Raw genomic sequence first — 26720 nt, 5'->3', positions numbered from 1 at the left:
TTCAGACTCCACAAGGCTTAGCTATTCCAGAAGAATAGAATGATTACATGCAAGAATATTTCTCATATATACATTTCTTTCTGTTGAGGTCAGACAAGTTTTACTTGTCCAGAAGCCTGCAGAAAAGAAGGAAAATAAATGATAGAAACAAGTAGAAACAATGCTTGTTATCCATATATTCATCTGCCTAATATTCTACAAGGCACAGAGTCTGAAAATGGGTTATGCCACTGAACTATCAATGGTTTCCAGAGGGACAGCCCTGTGGGACACTTAAATGGAAAGAGAGCTTGTACCAAATTCCAGGCATATAGAGTGCTTTCCCCTCCTCTTTGTTATTCCTTTCTTCTTACTCCAGCTGATCTCACTGGACCAAAGTAGTTTAAATGGGGAGATTTCACTTTAGGGAGCCAGTCTCACTTCATAAGTCTTTTTGTATTTTACCAAGTCTTTTTAAATTCTTTGTAGGTTGGGCAAAAATTTTAAGCATTGGATATTTTCCTTCACTGTTCATACAGATGGAATTGGCAATTTAAGTATGCAGAAGAGGTAGAGTTTTTAAAAATAATTGACTCAAGCTATAAAATAAATTCTTCCATCAAACATTCATCAAGTACCTATTGAGTACCAAAAATTACACTACACATTGGTATTCTAGAGCAAATAACATCTATTTCTCACTTTCAAGGAGATTATAGTTTAGTTGGACACACGGAGGACTAAATCAACAATCATGGAACTGGGTTTTATGTGACTTAAAACAACTTTGCCAAATAATTATGTAGTTTTCATTATAAGAATTCTTACAAAACTAAATTAGCTCTTATTTTAGAGTTCAAGAGGACACTGAATATCCAAAGAATGAGGTAGATTTAGTATTTAATCAAATCTATGTAATTCTTAACATTTAATTATTTTCAAAGTGAATTTGTCATATGGCTAGATGAAAACTTGAATGTGTATTTTACATTTAACTGGAAAATCATTATTATTTAATCACATTTATTGTATAACCAAATATGAACAAAGTATTATGATCAGTATAGTGCTATTTGACTATATTAATTGTAATTGATCAATTTTTCCCTGATTGGATATTCAGAAATAATAGAGATAGCTTTTCTTATATAACTTTTTTGTTTTCAAAAAGAGATCAGCTGTTGAAAATGCTAAATGCACATTGTCAGTGTCAATAATTTTGTAGGGAGTGAATATATGATGCATTAAAATTATTACAGTATCTGAGACTTTTGAAGAAGGTTTGGAAAAGAACACAGAGTGCCTAAAGCAAGTGATTTGATACCAGAAGTTGAGTATTTCTGTTTCAAAAATACATCAGAGTTTTCATTTCATTATTATTTTCCAGAAGACTCAAATATTTTAAGTTTTGAAGCTCTTTTATACTATGAGCAAGGTTTATCTCTGGAAAATCAATTTGAAAAAAATTCTTTTTTTCTTATCTTTAGGCTTATTTTCTCCCTTTTTTGTCTTTTCAGTCTTTTCAATTTTCTCTTCTTTCTTTTTAAATTTTATTTATTTTAATTTTTTTTAGCTCAATTACTCTGCAGTGTTAGTGTCATTTTCCCCTCCTTTCACTTCTCCTTGCTACTGACTTTTCTTCTCCCTCTTTCATCTCTTGTTTTTGCTCTCACATGCAGAGTTGCCTCTAGCACCAAGAGAAAATTGATATAGAACAATTTTCTGTTTCCAACAGCACAGACTTTCTTTCTGTAGAATTAAGGCCTTCTGGAATCTACACTAGTCACAATAAAAACCACACAGTGATAATCACTAAGTTGACAATTACCTTATGTTGATAACTTGATCACATACTGAATTCTTACTGTTGAAATTAGAAAAAATTTAAAAAAAGATTTTAAAAGAATCATTAGATGTTGATTTTTCTTTAGTTATTTTAGTATACCCCTAAATGATACTAATTTCAATCTCATACTTTAGCTTGCTAAACTATACACTTATACCAGCCATGGGTATAAAATTAAAAAAAAATATTCCCTAGCAATCTGGAATTGAAGTAATTGCATGCTCATTTTGCAACTCTGCAATGAACCAGGGAGTAGTGTGTGTATTCTATTTACATTTGATACCATTCTTTTATTTCTTAATTAACAGCAATGCATACAAACACTCTAGGAAGCACCCTTAAGGCATTGATTTCTAAAGGAATTTCCATCTTGTTTTTACAAATTTAACAAGACCCTGCTGTTAGTTAATTGTTCTGGAATGCTCAGTTCCAGAAAATTATTTTAAAGAATGGTATAGTTTTGTTACTACAAGCAAGAAGAGCTGGCTCAAGATACCTGGTCTTAAAGGGGTAAGTCCTCAGTATTGCAAAAGCTGAGTCATGCCATTCTACAACGTTAAATAATTATTTTTCCAAAGAACATGCTTGACTTTGTTTATTGAGCTTACATGTATATTGTCTTCCAGAAGAGTTCTTTCTTCTTTTCTTTTGTATCCATTACACTCCAAATAAATTCTTCCCAAGGATAAACGTAAAGCCATGACTGGTAAAATAACTCAAAATTGAACAGACTGGTAGTTCTTCAGTGTTATTCCATGTAAACAATAGAAAACTATATGACATAAACAATAGGTTCTTAATCATATTTAAATGATAAAATAACTGAAGGCCTAGGGATTTTATTGAAAAACAATAAAGGAGTTGCCAAAACTTCCTTCTTGAAATCTGGGAACTTGGGTGTAGTACAACTGAAATCTCAACCCAGGGCTGAACGCTATACAAAATATTACCAAGCAACAAGCACATTCTTTTCTGCCTGAAGTATAAAGGTTAAAAGAATGAATACCGATAGACTGCATGTTCAAAAATAACTCAGCTAGAGCCTGTGGGTGTGATGGTTTCTTTTGAGAATCCCTGGATTTTTCAAAGTGAGTTATATGTTTTACAAAATGATGCTGAATCACCTATATTTCTATGCAACCCATGACTCAGGTTTTCCAATTTCTACACATTCTCTCTCTGGGTTTGGTCTACCTGAAATCTCTGGCTTGTTGCATGTACTAATACAGTCTGTCTTCCAAAAAATGTGGTATCAAAGGAGATGTGTGTTCTCTTTTGTGGTTATTAAAAAAAAGTCCTGCCACATATTAAAAGGACATTAAAATAGTATCAAATATCTAATGTAAATCACTTAATACTTCTAAAAACATAGAGGCTACAGTTTAGAATAGTTGTTACCAATGAAAACAACGGTGAATCAGAAAAGCTGGGCTTAATTCCTGGCTCCACAACCTATTGGCTGTGTTTTGATAAGATACTGTTCATTGTAAACCTCTGACTCCTCATCTCTAAATTGGAATGACTAATAGGACCATTCTCACAGTATTTTTTTTAATATTACATGAAAGCTCTACATGATATGCTAACCATCCAGTTAATGCTTGACAGATGTTATATGTTAGCATTACTAGAATACATGGCTAATTAAAAATATTCAGAATTTAGGATGATTTTAAACATAGTCAAGTCAATTATGTTTCTATGACCCACAGTAGGATAAATCATTTCAAAATGGATTTAAAAGAGATCACATCATGTTTATCTAATTGAAATTGCTTCAGTTTTCTGATTATTGTTGTCATGAAGAAGATGTAATTTGATAAGTAAAATAAAAAGAAACTATGAAAGCTCTTTTCTAGACTGTGTATTTTGAAATGGTATATTGAGGTGCATGTAGCAATTCTTTGGGGAATTTATTGCAAATCATAGGTAAAGGGAACTATAAAAACATTTAATTTAAAAATGTTTATCCTTAATTTTAACTTTTTTTTAACCCAATGATCAAGATGTCCTACTTTAGCCAGTGTTGCCATGCATCTTATGTTCTCAGTTACATCATATGGATGTTCATTTGTAAGATATCAAGTTTTTAATCAAGAAATATTTACTGATCATCTCTTATGTGGTAAGAATTGTGTTAAATCTTAGACATATATCCTACATCTCCAGGCAACTCCCTACACCTGTCCATTCTATCTCCTACATATCTGTTTCCTTTACTACTATCTTGGTTCAGAAGACCTAGTGTCATCTCTGACCAGGGTCTTGTAGAACCATTTAACTTTGTTTTCCCAATTTTGTCCCTGTTGTTCTCACTGGTGCTACCAAGAGTGACTTCAAGTCCTCCAAAATTACCCTCTCCCCTTTGCTTTAGGATATAAACCTAGCTCCTCGGTGTGTTTATAAGACACCTTATGGACTGACTTCTTATTTCATAGACACTTGCTCTCACATTTGCAACTATAGCCAAATTGTTGTGTTTTTAGCCCCAGGTTGTGCCACAAGTACATGATGCACCTGCTTCTCCAATGCCTGTTATGCATTTTTTTTCATCCTTATCCCTTCCTATCAACCTAATTGGTTTTACTCCCTTTATTCCTTAAATCCTAATTTATACTTCACTTATTCCAGACAAATTTTCCTGATCCTTCCTGTACCCAAACCTACCCAGTTCGGGTAAGGTGATCCTCCTTTCTATTCTCTGAGCACTTTTTACTTCAGTTCTCATTAAATTTTCAACCCAATCTGTGTGCTTAGTTCCTCTGTTTCTACACTACACGGCATAGCAGGGGGGCAGGGATTGAATCTGCGTCGTTCACTTTTGGATCTTTATTTCCCTGCACAGGCTTTGCATATGGTTTGGGCTTTGTTAGTTACCGATTGCCACAATGATGTTTCTTAACAAACAACGAAAAACTCAGTGGCATATAACATCAACCTTTATTTAGCTTATAAGTCAGCAGTCCTATTTCTAGAAACTTGGAAGCCCAGAGACTTTAGTACATTTTGAACAGAATTATGAAAGCAGTAACCAAGGGATTTGTAGTATCAACAATAAAAGTAATAGCCAAAGATATCATGGCATGACTATCATTACTCAGAAAAGCTAATGCATTAGTCATTTGGCTCACCCACATGACCTCAACTGTTTGATCATATTAAATTTCTAAAACATTTGCTTTAAGCCATTGGGGCAGATATAGCTATCATGTGTTCTTTATGATCTGCTACTTATTCTGAGTTTACCAATTCATTGGTCTTCTAAAATTAAATCCTTTTACACCAAGATGATAGTGCTTTTGCCCATACCATTTCTGCTAAACTTTCGTGGCCTTTAAGTATGTCCAGTTGAGTCCAGTTATAATCTAAAAACCACACCCACAGTTCTTTTTAAAATGTGCCTCTTTCTAGACTAATTTTTGCAATGGGATAGAAGCTTTTTACTGGAGGAGAAAATCTACAAGGCATTGCCTTAACTTTCTCAGAGGTCTTAACGAAGCAGCTCAAGCGACATGCTTAATTTGTTCTTTAATTAAGGACTGGTGCCATGTTGAAACAATCTGGAGAACTTTTACTGGCTTGAGACATTGAAGATTAGGAACACTTAAAATTACCCAACCATGCAAATTCTAACTCTACTGTATCACCTCTAAGTACTGTTTGCAAACAACTCGGTTCTTTTAAATTATTTCTCCCCCACCTTCTTCTCGTCCTTGCTCTTCATGTTAATGATTGTTAATATTCTGTATCTTTCTAGTACTGTGAATATTCTATATCTTTCTAGATGGTTTGTTAATGATGATTGTTAATATTCTATATCTTTCTAGATGGTTTGTTAATGATGATTGTTAATATTCTATATCTTTCTAGTACTACCTTATCTTATATAGCTAAAAGTAACTAGCTGATACCTTGAATATTTTGTCATTTTGTCTAGAATTTTTTTGGCCAAGTCCAAAAGATCATTAGTGCATTTCAATCTTCCAACTTACTCTAAGGCACACTTTAAAAATATTATTTCCCCCTATATTCATAGATCCTCATTTCCCCATTTCCTTCTAATAATTTCATTGCAATCTACTATGTGACCTTAAGTCAGTGTTACATATTTAGGTTCTTTTTATGGCAGCAACTCACTTCTTTTTTTTTTTTTTTAGGATTTTATTTATTTATTTGACAAAGAGAGACACAGCGAGAGAGGGAACACAAGCAGGGGGAGTGGGAGAGGGAGAAGCAGGCTTCCCACGGAGCAGGGAGCCAGATGTGGGGCTCAATCCCAGGACCTTGGGATCATGACCTGAGCCGAAGACAGATGCTTAATGACTGAGCCACCCAGGGGCCCCAGCAACTCACTTCTTTTACCAATTCTGTACAGTAATCCCTTGGCACAATGAGTATTGCATTCATTGATGGAAAACCTATGACAAAGGATTTTAGGTAGAATGTGTGATTATCTTCAAAAGTTTGCTAATCTGTAGAGAATTAAAAATGTTTTTTCAAAATATGTAGCCCTCTATGGCATTTTCATTTTTAACTTTGGGCTAAATGTCAGTTTTTCGGAAGTATAGGTTATAGTGTTAGGAATGCAAACAAGTGGATTAATCTATCTGGAGGGAAAGATTTATCTTTTGGTACTTAGCCACAGAGAGGGTTTTGTTTTGTTTTACTTTGTGCATAGTCTCCCTCTTTAGGAGAACTCAAAGTACATTCTAAATGCTAGCTCATTAATCTTTACTGCAACCCCTAAGGATAGGGAGCAATTATCATTATGCTCATTTAACAGATGAGGAAACTGGGCCATGGAGAGGTTAAGTGACTTATTAATTATGAAAGCAATAACCAAGGGACTCGTAGTACCAACAATAAAAGTAATAGCCAAAGATATCATGGCATAACCATCATTACTCAGAAGAGTTAAGTGCATTAGTCATTTGGCTCACCCACATGACCCAACTGATTGATCATATTAAATTTCTACAACATTTGATTTAAACCATTGGGGCAGATATAGCTATCACATGTTCTTTATAATCTGCTACTTATTCTGAGCTTATCAGTTCAATGGTCTTCTAAAATTAGATTATGCTAGGGTGACAGTATAGGTTTTTAAGCCTGAATTGCTTGTGTGGCATGCCTGTAATGATTTTTTTAAAGACTGAGTGATTTTTGCTTCTTAAATGCCAAAAGAACATAAGTAATTTTTGAGTTGAGAGATAGAATATAAAAAAATTGGCAGTTTACGGCCTGTACTTAATAAATGGATTTAGAAACATATACCATTCATTAGACATTTCTCATATTTGTCTTCATTTCTACAAAACATAATTTTTGTTTGTTGTTTTTATTTAGAGCAGCTGTTAGTCATGAAAGTATAATATATTTACTATAAAGTGATTTACACATTGGAGAAGTAAATTTTCAGAATGACATCTATAATTACTTTTCACATTGAAAAAGGGTTTTCCAAAATGAGTGTTTAGTTTCTTCTTACTATATTGGTGGTAAAACATCTTGAAAGTCCATTTGTGTATGCATAAAATTGACCGAAAATAGGTTACAAAGATGAGAAAGATAATCTGAAATGACTTTTGAATTCACTTTATTTTTTTATTGAGATATAATTGACATCAACTTGTGTAAGTTTAAGGAGTACATGTTGATTTGATAAATTTATATATTGCAATATGATTATATAGCATTAGCTAACCCCTCCATCACATCACATAATTATCATTTCCTTTCTGTAGTGAGAACAATTAAAATCTAGTCTCTTAGTGAGTTTAAAGTTTATACTACTGTATTGCTGACTATAATCACAAAGCTGTACATTAGATCTCCAGAACTTATTCTTTAAATGCCTTTCATATTCGATGTAGCAAATTCCCAGTTAAGTATGGTCATCACAAAGAGAAGGTTCAATAACTATCTGCACATGGATAGTAATTGAGTATGTCTTTCATTGTGTATTCAATTTACTATTATGTTTTCTAATCATTTTCCACCACATATCTGGGAGGGATTCTTTGACAATATAATAATTAGAAATTCATTATGCTACCTCAGTGAGTTCAGGGATTCTTTCTTAATTACTTGCTTGTGTAAGAGTTGCCGTGTCTAATTTGCCACAGAGTTTTGCTTTCAAGTCATTTTTATTTATTTCAGGTCAATTTATGCTTAGTAAATGACACTGCTCTTTTCTCCTCAATAATTTAGATCTCAAATTTCAGCTTTGGGTCTCACCTGGGGGATATCGTCTCTGTGCCTAAAAACGTTTAAAAATGGAGTATTAATATGAGCATATGTATACTGGCATCAAAATTTTTTATTTGTTGATTGGCTGTACCTCCCTATGTATGCCTCATAAATTCTAGACTATAGCCCAGCAAAGTCAGTAATACTATTTTATCAGGATCCCCAGTTAAAGCTTTACTTCAACTTACGGGCCAGTCTTTTATCCATCAAAATGGTAGATGTAGGTGTGCTGCAACCAGTGGGACTGGATGGCATGGATGCTACATGGGAATATGGTCTTATCTGTGATAGGCAATCACATTACTTTGACAAGCAAGAGTATAGCCTTGGTTTTTACATCAGTTTTTCTTTTTCAAGGAATAGAGCCATTATTTTGTCTTATTTGGGTATATCATTCACTAAGTTTAAAAAATCTTTGAAATATCCATTTATTTAAATCAGTAGTCTCAACCTGTCTGCACATTAGAACATTAGAATTTGGGGGTTTTTAGAGAATACTGAGGCCCAGGCCCCTCTCTAGGCTAAATAATAAAAATATCTTCAGGTGGGATTCTGGGCATCTGAGTTTTTTATAACCTCTTCTGGTGATTCCAATGTGCAGGAAGAGTTAAATTAATTTGAAATATAAATAATCCCTTCATTATTGGCATTGATAGTTAATAACTAATTGTATTTACTTCTGCTTCTTTCATATTAATTTGGGCATTCTTCTTTTCTGAAACCCAGACCTCACAAAATATCAGACAGAAGAGTGAAATGATGATAAATCTGTTCTTTCAAATTATTTACCTGGGTTGTGTTTAAAGCCTTTTTTCAAAAGAGATCTGCTGAGAGTAAATAATCTAATTACATCTTCATTTCTAACACCATTCTTGGAAGTCTCCAGTTGGTGGGCATGAGAATTACCATGTAGCAGGATGAAAACAACTAGAACTTTCTCCTTTCTTGGGGAATTATGGGGGAGGGGATGTAAAACCTGACTTTTGTTTGTGTCTCTGAGTAAAAGTTGAGAAAATATATATTCTATGGGATCTAGGGAGTGGATACATTTCTTTGTAAGCCTTTATTACAGGTTCTTCTACCATGGGGGAGGGAGGAGAAATTAAAGACCCATGAGCAGGCATATTAAAGTCTTGGAAGGATTGTACATGTGACTTCTGTGTTTACATTATGGGGACCAGATTAAGAAGAAATGAAGTACCTTACTCTATAGTTTTATATCGAGTTAGATTCTACCCAACAGTTCGAGATTTGGGCTCATGTAGTTTTGTTTCCTGAGCTTAGTATACTATTCTGTAATATTTGGTGAACTACCGCCACTTTTTCCTTGTGGAAAAAAATGCACTTATATTAACTGATGAGGACAAATTATCACACAATTCTTATTGATATCTTTTTTTGTGTGTGTTACTTTGGAATTCCTCATTATCCCTCTGAAATCTCAGCTGAAACCAAGTTCTCCTCACACATGGCATTCTGCTCTGATGTGGGTGATCGAAAACCAGATATACTAGAGCTTCCAAGCCAAAAACTGTTCTTGCTAACTTGCTTTGCAAGTTACCAATTAAGTAATAACTCAATGACTATGTAGAATCAATAGAAACTTTATTGTGAATTTTTTATCTCATGTTTCAGGTTTGTATATAATCTGGTTTATTGTTTTGATTTTTCTGCATGCTTAAATAAATAAAACAAAACCTGAACTCTTTATGTGATTGAACACTATCTGGGCAGTCAGTTTAGATTAGTGATTAATACTGTTACTGAAATTTCATCTGTCCAAGTTGATGTTTTCTTCATTTTTAATTAAACAGCTTTTCTAGAAATCTAAAAGAAATCTCTCAGCAAAGATTTTTGTAGCTGTACCATTTTTCTTTTACTCCCAAATAATTTTTTTCTTCATTAATCGTTTTAAGATCTTGGTTGTGGGTAATGGATTAATGTTGACATTAAGTTAAGTAGCAATATTTTATTTAATAAAATAAGGTTGGCATTTTAAAATTATTATTGTATTTTTATTAGTATCTAATATTAGTCTTGAAATGAATATTTAAAATAATTATTTATAATGTATTTAATTTATTGGCATAGTAAGGGGGTTATTTTCACTCAAGGAGATTGTCTCCCTCCCCCATTCTCATCTAACACACAATTTATTGTATGTGAGGCCTGATCCTATGTTTATTACAGGGATTTGCATAAGGCCTACAGGAAACCAACACCATTTTACTATGTTCCCATTGCAAGAAATAAAATGGTGCCTTTGAGTAAAGCTGCTTCATCAGACACTAGTTTAGCATGCCAAGTTACAGCTATCAATAGTGAAACAGCAGATGTGAAGGCTAGTTGGCATCAAAGCATATGAGTCGAAGACTTTCCTATGGGAAAGAAAGTGCTTCATTACACTTTATCTATACTAAGAACATTGGTTCTATCAAGCTGTCTGAAAATTAGACTATGATGGGTTTTATTACCTTAGCTCTGCCAGAGTGAATTCAATAGTTAAAAAGTAAGAGAGAACACCATTTTGGGAATTATAAGAAGTGATTAGAGTTTCAACATATTTAAACTCGGAAAGAGCAGCAACTTTTATCTTAGCTTCTCTAAAATGTCTGAGGGACAAAAGTTTAATCCCTCTCTAATTTTCAATATGTACCAATGAAGCTTTGGGGGACTTTAATCGAAGAAAGAAGTTTTGTGTTTGACAGAACTGTAAAATCTGAGAAACAATGTTTTAATTGCCTTGAAAGGCAAGTGTATGAGGCTGTTGTCATTCCAGGATACACTGTGGTTCTGTCTCTCCTTTGCCTTCCCTCCTCCACTCTGTGCAGGGACCACTCTTGCTGTTTGTCAAGTCAGCATGGCAGCTCAAACACCACATTGCACCTCATCAATCTTAGGAGAGAGGGCCCCACAGGGAGTGAGAAAACTCGAAAAGTCAATTAATATAGCAATGTTGAGCTAGCATGTCAAGTACTGGATAATGGATAATAGTTGTCACTGTAAGAGTTTATAGCCACTGGTTAGGCAACAATTTGAAAGGGATTTGAGAAAGGCATATTTTTGGACCTAAAAATATAGGCTTAGATAAATATAAAAATTGTTACTTAAAATGTGTAATGTTTTATTTCTCAGATAAAAATAATTAAAATGAAAATTCCTCTTCTTCTATAGAAATTGTAACATAAAAGCATCACTTGGTATTTCTAAAACAAATGTACAAACAAAAACCCAGTTTCTCTGCTTTGTAAATTCTTTGAGAAAATTATCTTAATTGGCATTGTGGCTAAGAAGTATCTATTAATCATGCTTAGTGGGTTTATTTTTTGGTAGGGGGAATCCAACTTTATGGACTATCAACAAAAACTTATTATCTTTTTAGATTGTCAATTAATTACAGATTGAATACGTGAAACTTGTACTTAATCCAGAATACCCTTGGCAGTTAATGTTCTTGATTTTTCATGCACCATGATGCCTTTTTTAGGGGGGAGCTATTTTTTTGTTGTTGCAAATGCACTTTAAACTAATTAGCATCTTTGGTCAGCTGAATATTCTTTTGTTCATTTGTTTTCCTATTTCTTTCCCAAAAGTGCTAATGGCAATAATACCACTTTGTTCTTTGATATTAAGAGCTGATTAAAGACATCATATGGTCATTAAGTTGGTTCTTTCATTATACCATAAAGCAAAATGAGGCTTACTATTACTTACTGCTACTGCCATCTTTGATGTTTAGACTTTCATTTAAAGACAAAACAGAGCAGTTTTCCCTCTTGGCCACAAGCAAAATGTAGGGTCTTCGGCCCTTCTAATAGTCAATGACCTTATCACTTCATCACACATATTCACAAGTAGCAAACATAATTCATAAAGCATCCTTTCTTTTTTATACCCTTTTCCTACACTGACATAGATTGGAAGAAAGACAAAATAAACTTTAGAGCTTATTCATAGATGTTGATAATTGCAAACTGAATATAATAGATTCCTCAAAAATATTGCTTTTAAAAATATGACTAGATTAAGCTTAATTCTAAATGTCTTAGTAGTAAAGAAGTCAGATTCTGAAATAATTCAAGTTCTTTTTGCTGTGATATTATTGACTGTGGCAGTTGGTAAATATCTAGTGCACACTGGTGAGCACTTTCATTGACCTCCTGTATTCAGAGAAATTCCTTAACGGTTTCATAAGTAAAGAACTACCCAGATGAGTGAATGTGTCTGCATGTGTATGTGCATACATGAGTGAGTGTGTCCTATAGGAAAAAGATATGCTACCTTAATTGGAATTAAATTATGAATGATTACATAATTTATCTTTCTTATACCCAGTTTCCATATTAAATCTGTTTTAGTGGAAGAATAGTTCAGGGTTGGCAAAAAATTGTAATTTATTTTTCCTGACAGCATTTGAATAATACCTTTGATTGTTATTAGCCTATTGTATATACCATAGCACTAGTGGAGTTCAGTGAAAAGACTTGATTATCTCTAACGGTAGGTGTTTCCTTTATTAAATATTGTAATTACAGCTAATTAGAGGTTACACAATAAATTAGTGTGCTCTGTAGGTCCCTTGACTGTTTTCAGAACACTATGAGTTTATGCTTCATTTTAATTTATTACAAAAACAATTAAATAAAGACCAAATAATTAGAAAGCATTATTAATAATAGATATAAAGATTGTTGAGTCAATACAATGCAGTTTAACAAAATGTTTAAATGCATAGACTAGGTTGTGTCATGAATTAATATATCTGTCACTCACTGGGGATTTATTTAACCTCTCTAGACTTTTTGTAGGTAAACTGGGGTATAATTATATATCTTATAGATTGTTAACATAAAGCACTAAACATGTGATAAATTCCCTGTATGTATCTACTGCTTTCCTTATTTTAAGGACCTTAATAGTTGAATTAAGGGAGAGGGAAAACAGACTCCCTGCTGAGCAGGGAGCCAATGCGGGGCTTGATCTCACAACCCTGAGATCATGACCTAAGCCAAAATCAAGAGTTGGTGACTTAACTGTGCCACCGAGGTGCCACTCTCTATGGATATAGTTTTACCTCGTTTTTTTTTTTTCTTTCTTGTTTCAGTGTTAAAGACTTTTAGGCTTTATATAGTTTTACAAATATCATATTTTCACTGAACACAGGTACTTATGCTCTTTTCAGGAATATGCTTCAAAGATTCATTATCAGTAAAATAGGGTCATAAGAATGTTCTTATGATACTTTCAGAAATAATTTTTTTTTCTTAAGATAAAGTCTGAAACAAAAGCCTTTTGATAATTTCCAAACCCATTCACCTAGTCATTGCAAACTTTCAAAGTATGTTTATATATAAACACACATGTATAGCAAAGAAATAACTTATAACTTGAATACCTAAGATACCAATTGAGAAATTCATTTTTAATGTTCATTGCATTAAAATATCAGAAAATTTAATGCTTTAAAATATTAATTTTTTTTTAAAGATTTTATTTATTTATTTGACAGAGAGATAGAGAGAGAGCACAAGTAGGCAGAGTGGCAGGCAGAGGGAGAGGGAGAAGCAGGCTCTCCGCTGAGCAGGAAGCCGGATGTGGGGCTCGATCCCAGGACCCAGGGATCATGACCTGAGCCGAAGGCAGCCGCTCAACTGACTGAGCCATGCAGGTGCCCCTAAAATATTAAAATATTAAATTTAATACATGTTTTTAATCAAACCTTAAAGGAAAATTGGTAGAGAGATGATATTAAGGTTATCTGTTTAGGCTTCCTAATACAATCTTGTCTGTAAGTGAAAGAGAAAAAAAATCTGGTAATAGAAATATATAGGAGTAGTCATTAACCTTTTTCAGTGAAGCTGTATTGGTATATATTTAGAAGAATGATTATAGAGATATCTACATCTCTATATGTAGATTATACATTATAGAGATAATCTACATTAGCTGCGATTTACCTAGCCTTTCCATGTCTATAAATGAGAAAGAACATTTGCATGGCTGTACTCTCATAAAGAGTTGACATTGAATGCATTTGGGTTGGAATACAGTTTCTCAGTTACTGGGATGCCCAAGACACACTGGTATCAGGGAACTCTATGTTAGTTCATATTCTTTAACTATTCTTATACAGATATTTTTGTTATATCAGCCTTCTCTTCAACACTAGAAGAAAATAACCCAGCCTAGCTCTAACAAATAGAATTTAGTGGAGTGAATTAGGAATCCATATTGTCAAAATGAAAGGAAGTGACTAAGATGGCCATGACTAAGAAATGATCATGTTTAAAAACAACCATTTTTAGGTCTACCTGATACATTCTAACCTTTAGGAAGACGTTTCATAAAGGATTCCCCAAATTTGATGATGATGATGATATTGAAGATGTTGATGTTCATGACACAGACCCCCCTGGAATCCAGGGAAAACACTAGAGCTATTTATGTCTATGAATTAAAAGCAATAGAGATGACTTTAAGAAAACCAGCAAAATTTATTCTCAAGGAATCAAATAAACTAGCATTAGCAAGAGGATAACTTACAAAGTCAGAAAGACATCTTTATTTGAAGGTGTCTGAAAACTAATTTTGTGGGAACAGGAATCCTAAGATCATGGGATGTAACTTCGTCATGATGAAGGAGCTTGTGCGTAAGCATCAAGCCTGCTAGGCTTCTCTTTCAGAGCTGTTTTTTCTCTGGGGCCCAATCATTGCAAATTGCCACTTCCATTTACTTTACACTGATGCCATAACATGCGTAATTCTTAGAGTAGACCTCTAATAGCTAGAAGAACAAAATTAATTGTATTTTGAAAATAATAATGGTAGCTAAACTCTTCCTACATCTTTTTGTGTGTGTTGTCAGTAGACATGCAATAGCTATCATACCATCCTTCTCACTCATCCTTATTAGCAACTGTTTCTTCCCAAATCTCAGGCCTAATTTATTGCCCCTGCTATATCTTGAAAATAAGGTTGCAATGATTTACTGTTACTGCCTCAAGAAACACTTGAGCATTTTGCTTGTGCTTCTTTCTTTGAATTTGGGAACACTTTCAAGAGTGTCAAGATCAGTAATTTGCTACAAAACTCTTCAAAGAAATATCACTATCTCAGGATAAGAAATAAGACTGGAGTTCTGCTTTGTTATGGCTTTTAATAAAATATGCATGGCTGTTAAATACATGAAATGTGGCTAATGCAACTGAGGAACAAAATTTCTTTTTTTTTAAATTGAAGTGTAGTTGACACACAATGTTGCAGTAGTTTCAGGTGTACAACATAGTGATTAGATTAGTGTATACATGATACTATGCTCACCACAAGTCCAGCTACCCCCTGTCACCATACAATGCTATTACAACACCATTGACTCTACTCCCTATGCTGTACTTTTACCTCCATTAGTTATTCTTTCTGTAACTAGTACACAATTTTAAATTTTATTTAATTAATTTAATTGGAAATTTGAACTTGAGGCAGTGTAGACATTTTCACATTAAACACAAAATTATATATTTATTTTAAATTTTGCATCATGTTAAATGTTGTATTGTAGAGCATGTGATCAGTGCCTGTGTCATTTTTAGTATTACTCATAAACAAATCAGCGATAGCAGTGGCAATGGATTGATCCAGTTCAAGTGATTTCTTCTGTGTACTGATGTACCATTGTAAAGTGTTTGTTTAGCAGTTTATGCATGTGACCTAAGTTACAATGATAACTATGTAAGCCATAACTGGTAATTAAATTGAAATATAGGGACACCCGGGTGGCTCAGTCAGTTAAGCATCTGCCTTCAGCTCAGGTCATGATCCCGGGGTCTTGGGTTTGAGCCCAGGGTCAGGCTCTCCGTTCAGCAGGGAGTTTGCTTCTCCCTCTTCCTCTGCCTCTTCCCCTGCTTGTGCATACTCTCTCTCTCTCTCTTTCTCTCAAATAAATAAGTAAAAATCTTTAAAAAAAATAAATTGAAATACAATTATTTTAAACAAAATATAATAAAATTATTTTTCTAGTTTAAAAAGTACATATGGGCAAATTTTCAAATTTAAAATGAAGGTATACCGTTGAAGCAGAATTGAATAGAAGTGGAAAAGCTAGTAAGATAACTGGAACAGTAAAGAATAAGTGTCTGGATGAAGCTATGTTACAGATTTCACCGTAAATGGCAATTGCAACTTGCTGAGGCAGAGCAAAGTGGAAAAGCTGTTTGTTGCATAAACAGATTTTTAACAATCATAAAGTCATTATCAAGAAATATTCTCAGGGGCGCCTGGGTGGCTCAGTTGTTAAGCATCTGCCTTCGGCTCAGGTCATGATCCCAGGGTCCTAGAATCCAGCCCCGCATCGGGCTCCGTGCTCAGTGGGAAGCCTGTTTTTCCCTCTCCCACTCCCCCTGTTTGTGTTCCCTCTCTCGCTGTGTCTCTCTCTGTCAAATAAATAAATAAAGATCTTTAACAAAAAAAAAAAGAAAGAAATATTCTCAGAAAATACATAGTGAATTTGATAAATAGTTTCTCTTGACAGTAAAAGAATCAATGAAATTAGTTGCCTGAAATCAGAGTCAACTGTTCCAAGAATTTAAAAATGATTTTTAATAGGATCTGAGGTTATACCTTTGGACTGCTATTGAACAACACAGATTATTAAACATAGAAAAAAAGTAGATGAGAAGATGATAAAAGATATTATTTCAACTATGGAAATGTTAGAAAATTATGAAGAAAAGATTAAAAGGAATATTGTACTATAAGTAAAAGATCTTCAAATAAACCACCAAACAATTGCCCATAGTATATAAGAACTTTCCAACAATAGTAAATATCAGTTGATTTAAAATTTTAAAAATTGCAAGCACTTTTTTGTAGATGTAGATGAATTATGCTATGTAAGAGACACTGTTTAATTACTACTTTGGGTACGTTTTTTCTGAAAGGACTTCCAAATTTAGGAAGAGATGTCAAGTTTTGAACTAAAAAAAAGAACTAGTGGCATAGGTATTTTTGAATCTTTTATGGATATCAAAGAAGAATTTCAGCTAAAAACAGGAAATTTGATTTCTTTCACAATGATTGATGCACCAGCTATGTTAGGTAAAACAACCATGATTTATTAGAATTTTAAAACAAAAGTTATGTTTTCCTTATGCTTTATGATATTAAAATTATTTGTGCTTGGTTTTGAAGCCGACTCTATGACAAGTGTTATGGCACAGTTGTTAGTATCTTTTAGCATACATGTTGATGCTATGACTCATTGCAGTTTATAGAACTATTGAAAGAAATACAAGACAACAATTTTGTGGCTTAGTGATGATTTTGCAGTTTTTTGGCCAATGTTCTTTGAGTCATGGAAGTCTTACAAACATGTACTGAACTGTTAACTTCAACTCAAAATTTTCATGAAATTAAAGAAATGACTGCCAGATTTTTAATAATCAAAGATCAAGAAAATGGCAGTATGTTTTAGTTTTTTCATTAATATCTCACATTACAAAAACACACTAAAATTCCCAACCTGTTTCACTTTATGAGTTTCTACCAGTTTTATAAAATCTTGTAGTCTCACATCACATTGAGACTGAAAAAATATGTTTCCAAATTTTTCTTCTGTTGATAGTGATAAGTCATTTTCAGAAATATGTTTTTCCCTTTGAGTAACCAAGATGATACTTCTTCCTACATTAGTTGATCCTACTTTGTCAGTTTTAGGTTTTTCTCACTCTTAAGTGAGAAGAATTTGATGGGGATTTGATGTTGACCACAAACCAGTTGAACAAATCTCTCTATCCGTTACAGCTTGAAAGCAGGATTGCATGCATAATTTGTAGCCCGATTCTCAGTATCCAAAAGGTTTTTTTTGTTTGTTTTCTTTTGTTTTCTTACAGAGTTCTTATGTCTTACCTAAGACAGAATTGATGTTCTCTTACCGTCAGGGTCTCTAGCTTTCTGATGCTCTGAAAGAGAAGTAGCTCTGCTTTCTGCTTTTCTTATCTGCCCAACATTTCTATGAGGAAGAACCAAGCCCACATAATTTTAATATCATAAAGCATTTCTAATGAGGAGTACTCTACCATGCCCCCAGTCTCCCCCCACCCCATCTCCTACAGATAATCCCCTCTTATACTGCTTGTCCAGTTATTTTCTAGCATCTGTAGCCCCTAAATTAACACACAAGTCCAGACAATAGAACCAGGAAACACTCTGTCTCAAAATTAGTATCTACAAAGGCAAAAAGGGGCTACTAAGTTTATTGGACAACGAGAATTTAAAAGGAGCATAGTGTATAGGTGGAAACTGGTGTACCTATGTCATTTCAACCCGGCAGTAGTGTTTTATTCTAACACGGGTGGGTCACTGATTTTATTTTATTTTATTTTATTTTATTTTATTTTATTTTTTACTTTTTTTATTTTATCATGTTATGTTAATCACCATACATCATATCATTAGTTTTTGATGTAGTGTTCCATGATTCACTGTTTGCGTATAACACCCAGTGCTCCATGCAGAACGTGCCCTCTTTAATACCCATCACCAGGCTAACCCATACCCCCACCCCTCCCCTCTAGAACCCTCAGTTTGTTTCTCAGAGTCCATAGTCTCTCATGGTTTGTCTCCCCCTCCGATTTCCCCCCTTCATTTTTCCCTTCCTACAGTTGAAGCATCATTATACTTAAAAGAAATCTCTCAGACTCCAGCAATAAGATGTCTATCTGTGTTAATTTTCCATGTTGTGAAGAGTCATCTTTTGGTGTATCTTACCATATTAATATATTGTACTGTAATGTTACTAGAGAAATCATTCAGTGCAGTTATTCAAATGCTTTTTAAAACTGGAAATCTATAATCTTTATTTACTTTTAAATGTTATTCTCTGTATATACATGAAACTGCCTTCTAAACTATAGTCATTATAACCCTTGAACTATGAAGAAAACTGTCTACATCTCCTATCCAGTCTTCTTTAAAATGATGGATATAAGATACTGAAAAGGGTTGAATATATAATTAACATTATGGTTAATAATACCGTAATATATACTTGAGAGTTGCTAAAAGTGGAGATCTTATATGTTCTTACCACACTTTTTGGATATATAAATAATGCTGCTATGAGTATTTATATACATGTTTTTGATGGACATAGGTTTTCATATTTCTTGGGTAGATACCTAGAAATAGAATTGCTGGATCATATGATAACTCTATGTTTGACTAACTGAGGAATTCCTAGACAGATTTCCAAATGGCTGCACATTTTGATATTACCAGCAACAGTGTATAGAGGATTCTAATTTCTTCACATCCTCACCAACACTTTTTATCTTTTTTATTATAACCATTCTATTGAGAATGAAGTGGTGTCTCATTGTGGTTTTGATTTGCATTTCCCTGATACTAATGATACTGAGCATTTTTTATGTGCTCATTGACCATCTGTATATCTTTGGAGAAATGTCTAGTCATATTTTTTGCTCAATTTTAAATTGAGTTATTTATCTTTTTATTGAATTTTAAGAGTTCTTTACACTTTTTAGATACAAACCCCTTATCAGAAATATGATTTACAAATTCTTTGTTTCATTCTTGGGTTTTCTTTTGACTATCTTGATTATGTCCACTGATGCACAAAATTTTTTAAATTTTGATGAATTCTGATTTATATATTTTTTCTTTAGTTGCTTGTGATATGAATATTACATCCAAGAAGTCTTTTCCTAACCTAAGGTTCTAAAGATTTACTATTATATTTTCTTCTGAGAGCTTTATAATTTTAGCTTGTACATTTAAATCTATGATCCACTTTGAGTTAATGAAATGAGGACCAGGGACAACTTTACTCCTTTGCATGTCAATAACCAGGTGTCTCAGCACCATTTGTTGAAAAGACTATCCCTCCCCCATTGAATTGTTTTGACTCTCTTGTGAAAAGCCAAATGTCCATAAACGTAAGGGTTTATTTCTAGAAAGTTAAGTCTATTCCATTGGTGTATATTTTGAAATTAGGAAGTGTGAGTCCATTATTTTTTTTTCTTTTCAAGATTGTTTTGACTATCTGGGCCTCTTGTATTTCCATATGCATTTAAGGATAACTGGTCAATTTCTGCAAAGAGCCAGGTGGAATATTAATAGAGATTGAGTTGAATTTGTATATCTATTTGGGAAGTATTGTTATCCTAACAATGTTAAGTCGTCTGATCCTTGAACATGGAATGTTTTTCCATTTATTTAGGTCTTTAATTGTCTTGCAGCAATGTATTGAAATTTTATGATATAAATCTTGTGCTTCTTTTAAAAATGTATTCCTCTGTATTTTTTAATGCTATTATAAATGGAATCGTGTTTAGAATTTTATTTTCTAATTGTTCATTGCCAGTTTCCAGAAATAGAATTGATTTTTGTGTACTGACCTTATATACTGCAACTTGCCTAAACTCATTTATTACTTCTAATATCTTTTAGTAGACCGCTTTGAATTTTCTATATGTAAGATTATGTCATCAAAAAAGAGAGTTTTAATTCTTCCTTTCCAATCTGAATGCCTTTTATTTTTTTCTTGCCTTACTGCCCTGGCAATACAAAAAAAAATCCAGTATAATGTTGATTAGAATTGACAAGAGTGTACATTTTTGTCTTGTTTCTGATCTTAACGAGAAAGCATTCAGTTTTTCACTATTATTGTGTTATTAAGTATAGATTTTTTTATAGTTGTTCCATATCAGAATGAAGATAATCTATGATAGTTAAATTTATGGGCCAACTTGACTGGGACACAGATTGCCCAGATATCTGGTTACATATTATTTCTGGGTGTGTCTGTGAATGTGTTTCTGGACTGAGTGAAGCAATTGCCTTCCCTAGTGTGGGTGGGTACAATCCTATCTGTTGGAGGCCCAAATAGAGCAAAAAGGCAGAGAAAGGTTGAATTCTCTCTCTGTCTGCATATTTGAGCTAAGACATTAGTCTTTTGCCCTTAGACTGGGATTTACACCATCAGTTTCCCTTGTTCTCAGACCTTCACACTCAGACTGAATTATACCGCTGGCTTCCTGGGTCTCCAGCTTGCAAATGGCAGATCATGGGAGTTCACAGCATCCATAACCATGTGTGCTTATACACACACACATATATATATATTTCCTATTTTTTTCCTATTTTTGAATGTTTTTTTATCTTGAGGAGGAGCTGGATTTGTCAAATGCTTTTTCTGAGTCTTTGAGATGGTCATGTTGCTTTTCTCCTTTATTCTATTGATGAAATGAACAACATTAATTGGTTTTTGCATTTTAAAACAATCTTATATTCCTGGATAAATGCTATAGGCTGGGAAAGAATTAGAAAAATTGAAAGAAGTGATGCCCCAATAGATTTTTAGATTGACAGAATGAATAAGGATTTGATAGGACTGAAGGGAGTTTGTGGAAGAAGATAAGCACATTACTAAGTCCACTCTATTTTAATTTTTTTTTTTTTTTTTTTTTTTGGATCCTAACTCCTCCAACAAGATATTTTGAGGGTGTGGATGTTCTAGTAACCTGATTTTCCTGAGCACATATGGAACCAATGGCATATCATAGGTGCTCAAGAAACTACCAATGCATAAATGATTCAGTGAATGAGAGACTGAGATAAGTGATTTATAACTAATATTCAACTGAGTCAGATAAGCAAGTGAAATAGTAAAAGAATTCAAGAGCTTAATTCAGTACCTAATCCATTGAATAAATCTTTTGTTCTATGAGTTTGTTTGCATATTTATAAAAAAAAAGCACATAGCAGTACTGGATCAGTGTTTTAATAGAACATTATACTTCTTTTATTCTTTTATCCACTTACTTCACAAGGGATGGGACAATGTTTACTGTATGAGCTCTCCTACTGACTTTGTATTTTATATATATATATATTTTTTTTAAAGATTTTATTTATGTATTTGACAGAGAGAGAGATAGTGAGAGCAGGAACACAAGCAGGGGGAGTGGGAGAGGGAGAAGCAGGCTTCCCGCGGAGCAGGGAGCCCGATGCGGGGCTCGATCCCAGGACCCTGGGATCATGACTTGAGCTGAAGGCAGACGCTTAACGACTGAGCCACTCAGGCGCCCCGTATTTTATATATTTTTTGAGGAAGGAATGTGAGACTGTGGGTTGAGGAAGGAGACTTCTAGATGTAGAGAATATGACCCTATTATTGTTAAAATATGTATTGTCATGATAGAGAATAATGTTATAATCAATATATATATGCAAGATAAACTGTTAGGAGAAATCAAGAAAATTAAATAACTCCACTTTTTAAAAATAAAAACTTACACAATATTCATGGGGAGAACATGACTTTCCAGCTGAGTACCAACAGACGTGCAAGATTTGGAAATGTGGAGATGAGGGGAATACTGTCCTTAGAGTAGGACAAGAGGAGGAAAATAGAACATATACAGTCAAGAGTGTGTGGTTTGGTTTGGATTAAGTGTTGAATTTGGGAGGAACAGTAAGAGTTACAGCTGGGTGACTTTAGGTAAGGGGGGTGATTTTCAAACTTCTTAAAGCTATGAAGGCTTTTCTTTAAAAAGTGTCCAAATATAAAACTCCTAAAAGCAGAGCAATTTGTGTTGAAACAGGGGAGAGGAACTAGTATTTGACAGGCCTGTCCCCTTCCCCTCTTTTCTCAGCGGTGGTCCAAGATGATGCTTGAAGGAAATTTCCTCAATCCCAGCTACGCCTTAAAATCACAAGGACAGCTTTTAAAAAATATAAATGCTCAGACAAATTGAAACAAAATCTCTAGGAGTGAAGCCAAAATAGTTTTTATTTTTGTTCGTATTTTAATCTGCCAATGATTCTGAAAAACATACAAAGATTGAAAGCTATTTCATAGTGTATAGTGAGGCACTGTTAAAAACTGACTCTTTTACATTTTCAGTTTCCAAATTTGGGTAAGTATATACTTGGGGGTACATAGCCACTTTCCCAAATATTTGTGGTGCTAAAGAATAATTTTTTTAAAGTTAAAAACATGACTTTTATGAGAATGTAAATGAACATGTATCAAAGATTTTATTGTTAAGACTCATTCAAAAGAGAATTTGAACCAATTGGGGATACAAAAATGAATTTGCTAATATATGTAAAATTAGTTTATTTCTTATAGTCTAATAAAATATAATGTTTGGAGTAACCTTTCTACAGGTTGTAAATCAGTCCTCTAACATATAAAATTAATTTGCATTGTTATGGACAAGAACTGTGTATATCACTATCAGTTTTCTATAGGATAATATCTATGTCTACAGGGTTGTTAATAGCTTAGTCAGTATAAATTCAGTCAGGGCACACTATTATAGAATTAGATAATCCCTAGGTAATCCACTAGACAATATCCAACCCTCCATTGAAAGAACACCTAGGAATTCTTTTATCCATTTCTAAGTCTTAGACAATATTTTCTGAATGTCTCCCCCACTGTTATCCTACATAGATTCTAAAAATTGTTCTTGATCAGAAAACACTGGTCTCTTAGGTTAGGCTGCATTATTTACATAGGTGTAGCAAAAGTCTTAATTAACTATGTAGGCTTCCTTGATTTTGCTTTGCAAATCTAAAGCTAGGCACTATTTGCCAGCTGCTAAATCATAGAAGTAACTTTTAACTGCAAGTTTTTGTAAATAGCCTTGTATCACAATTTTAAAAGCTGCTAATTTCCCTCCAAATTTCACCTACTGTCGCAATGAATTTGTATGAATTCTTTTGTTCTTAAGGTTCTCTGAATTTTTTAAGTCTCCTGCCCTGGGAGGAAGTAATTTTCCTTTCTACTGGTAAGGCTAGAACTTTCAAGCCAAAGAACAGGCCTGTTTTCCTAAGAGAGTTTTGTAGCTATTGGCTGCACGTTTAAAGTCAACCCTTATTTTAAAATAATAGGCTTGTCATACCTGATTAAATGAGAATTATTATCAAATGTGACACTCCAGGTATGGTCTTGGTTGCAAAAATGATTTGTCCAATTACATACTAGTAGAAATGAAAATATATTCTTATAGAACCTATGCAAATAATTCATTACTATAAAGAATGAGAGGACTTAATAAGAGTTTCTGAATTTCAGAGGATGAGTCAGAATCATTTAAATGTGTTCATTTCCGTTTACAAAACCAAAGTCTACAAAATTAAATGTTAGCAATATTCATGAAATAAAAAGAGTCTCTTTGTATGGACATGAAAATAGAACATAAAAAACAGTATAGGCAATATTCTGAACTAATATCCACAATTAAATTTCCTTCACTCGTCTATAATTAATTCTTGTTTTTTGTTGTTGTTGTTGTTATTGTTGTTGTAAGTAGGCCCCATGCCCAGTGTGGAGCCCAATGTGGGTCTTGAACTCATGACTCTGGGATCAAGACCTGAGCTGAGATCAAGAGTCGGTTGCTTAACTGACTGAGCCACCCAGGCACCCCCTGATTCTTATTCTTTTAATCAAGGAACAGCAATCTGTTTCCATGAAGTATGTCTGTTTTTGGGTGAAAGAGACCTGGAAATTCTGATTCAGTCCATTGTTACAGTCTGAATATTTTCTTTTTCTTTTTTTTTTAAGATTTATTTATTTATTTATTTATTTGTGGGGGCAGTGCTGTGCGTGTGAGTGGTGGGGGGGGCAGAGGGAGAGAATCTTCTAGCAGACTTCCTGGACTCCCTGTGGAGCCTGATGAGGGGTCCAATCCCACAACCAATGAGATCATGACCTGAGACAAACCAGAGAGTCAGCTGCTTAACTAATTGAGCCATCCAGGTGCCCCACAGTCTGTATTTTCTAAGTAATGTCACCTCAAAACCTAGATTCTGTTCTTTAAAGTATGAGGAATTCAAAGTACTTGGTAAAGCCTTTCCATAAGACTTTAAGAAGGCTTTGTTAAAGATACAAATCTTGTCCTGTAACTTACAGTAGAGGCTTTAGACATGCATCAAAGTCTGAATAATTTTTTCAGTTAACCAATAATATAGAAAAGAAGAAGTATGAAATTCTCTATTAGAGTATAGTACATAACAGTTTTATGAAAACTTGATCAATATTTCCCCTGAAGGTAAGAATATTATGTAGATAATGAGGGCACTGTAAAACCTCCAGGGCTTTTAGTAAAACTTAAAATTACTTTAGTAGTTATACTAATAATATGAAACCTATACAACCTAACTAAGGAAGAGTGTCTGTAATTTGAAACCCCTTCTCACTCAGCTCTTCCCATTTAGCTCAGTGCTTATTAAGTAATATGGAGTATACGAGTGAACCTAATCATTCCTCACATTTTAAAAAATAATGTAAAAGAACAAATCTTTCAGGTTCCCTAGGAATCATTTGGGAACTCTCAAAGATAATTTTCTTATAAAAGATTCTGATAATTTATTAAAACATTTTTTTTAAAGTTTACAATCTGTCCTAGTGAAATCAAAATTAAAAGTTGTCAGAGAAGATTTAGTCTCTTGATAAAGATAGGATCATGGATATCTGAGCAATAGTACCTAATTATCTATTTAATAATAATTTATTTTATTTTTTAAAAATATTTCATTTATTTATTTATTTGTCAGATAGAGAGAAAGAGAAAGAGAGTGCACAAGCAGGGGGAGCAGCAGACTCCCCGCTGAGCAAGGATCCTGATGCAGGACTCAATCCCAGGACGCCCAGATCATGACCTGAGCTGAAGGCAGATGCTTAACTGACTGAGCCACCCAGGCGTCCCAATAATAATTTATTTTAAACGAACCTAAAGTATCATTGTATCTTAACTCTTCAATAAGAACTCTTTTTTTCTATTTTTTAAAATAAGGACATGTTAAAATCAAAATAAAGCTAAGAAAGTTACTCTTGTAAGATATAGAATCTCTGTTATTTAGGCAGATTATACATCTGAAGAATAATCCTTTATATCTTTATTTAGAACTATAAAATGAATTTGTGTCTGTTGGACATCTATATGTCTTCTTTGGAAAAATGTCTAGTCAGGATGTCTGTCCCTTTTTATTGGATTGTTTGTTTTTTTGGTTCTTGCGTTGTATGGGTTCTTTATATATTTTGAGTATTAATCCCTAATTAAATATATGACTTGCAAATGTCTTCTCCCATTTAGTAGTTAGACTTTTCATCTTGTTGATGGTTTTCTTCACTGTGTAGAAGCTTTTTAGTTTCATGTTGTCCCATTTGTTTATTTTTGCTTTTGTTACCTTTGCTTTGGAGTCAGGTCCAAAAAATTACAGCCACCAAAGTCAAGAAGCTTACCATCTATGTTTCCTTCTAGAAATTTTATGGTTTCAAGACTTAAATTCAAATTTAGTCCATTTTGAGCTAATTTTTGTAGAGGCCCAGATTTATTCTTTTGCATGCGGCAGTCCCATTTTTTCAACGCTATTTATTGAAGAGACTATTGTTTCCCCATTATATATTCTTGCCTTCCTTGTAATAATTCAAATGACAATATATGAATGGGTTCACTTCTGGGCTCTATTCTGTTCCATTGATCTAAGTGTCTCTTTTTATGCTGATACCTTCCTGTTTTGAGTACTATAGCTTTGTAGTATAGTTGGAAATCAGAAAACATAATGCCTCCAACTTTGTTATTTTTTCTCAAGATTGCTTTGGCTATTTGGGGTC

General features: G+C 33.5%; 1 protein-coding gene across 7 annotated transcripts in view; it reads left to right on the top strand.

Annotated features, from left to right (window-relative positions):
• The window catches only part of GRIK2 (glutamate ionotropic receptor kainate type subunit 2), a 1100253-nt gene that overhangs the window by 971248 nt on the left and 102285 nt on the right, over nt 1-26720 (top strand). The gene's annotated exons all lie outside the window — the stretch shown is intronic.

Source organism: Phoca vitulina, unplaced genomic scaffold (assembly GCF_004348235.1).
Source record: "Phoca vitulina isolate PV1807 unplaced genomic scaffold, GSC_HSeal_1.0 scaffold9, whole genome shotgun sequence".
NCBI classification, from domain to species: domain Eukaryota; kingdom Metazoa; phylum Chordata; class Mammalia; order Carnivora; family Phocidae; genus Phoca; species Phoca vitulina.
The sequence above is the reverse complement of the archived record's forward strand: the minus strand, read 5'-3'. Positions and strand labels throughout refer to the sequence as shown.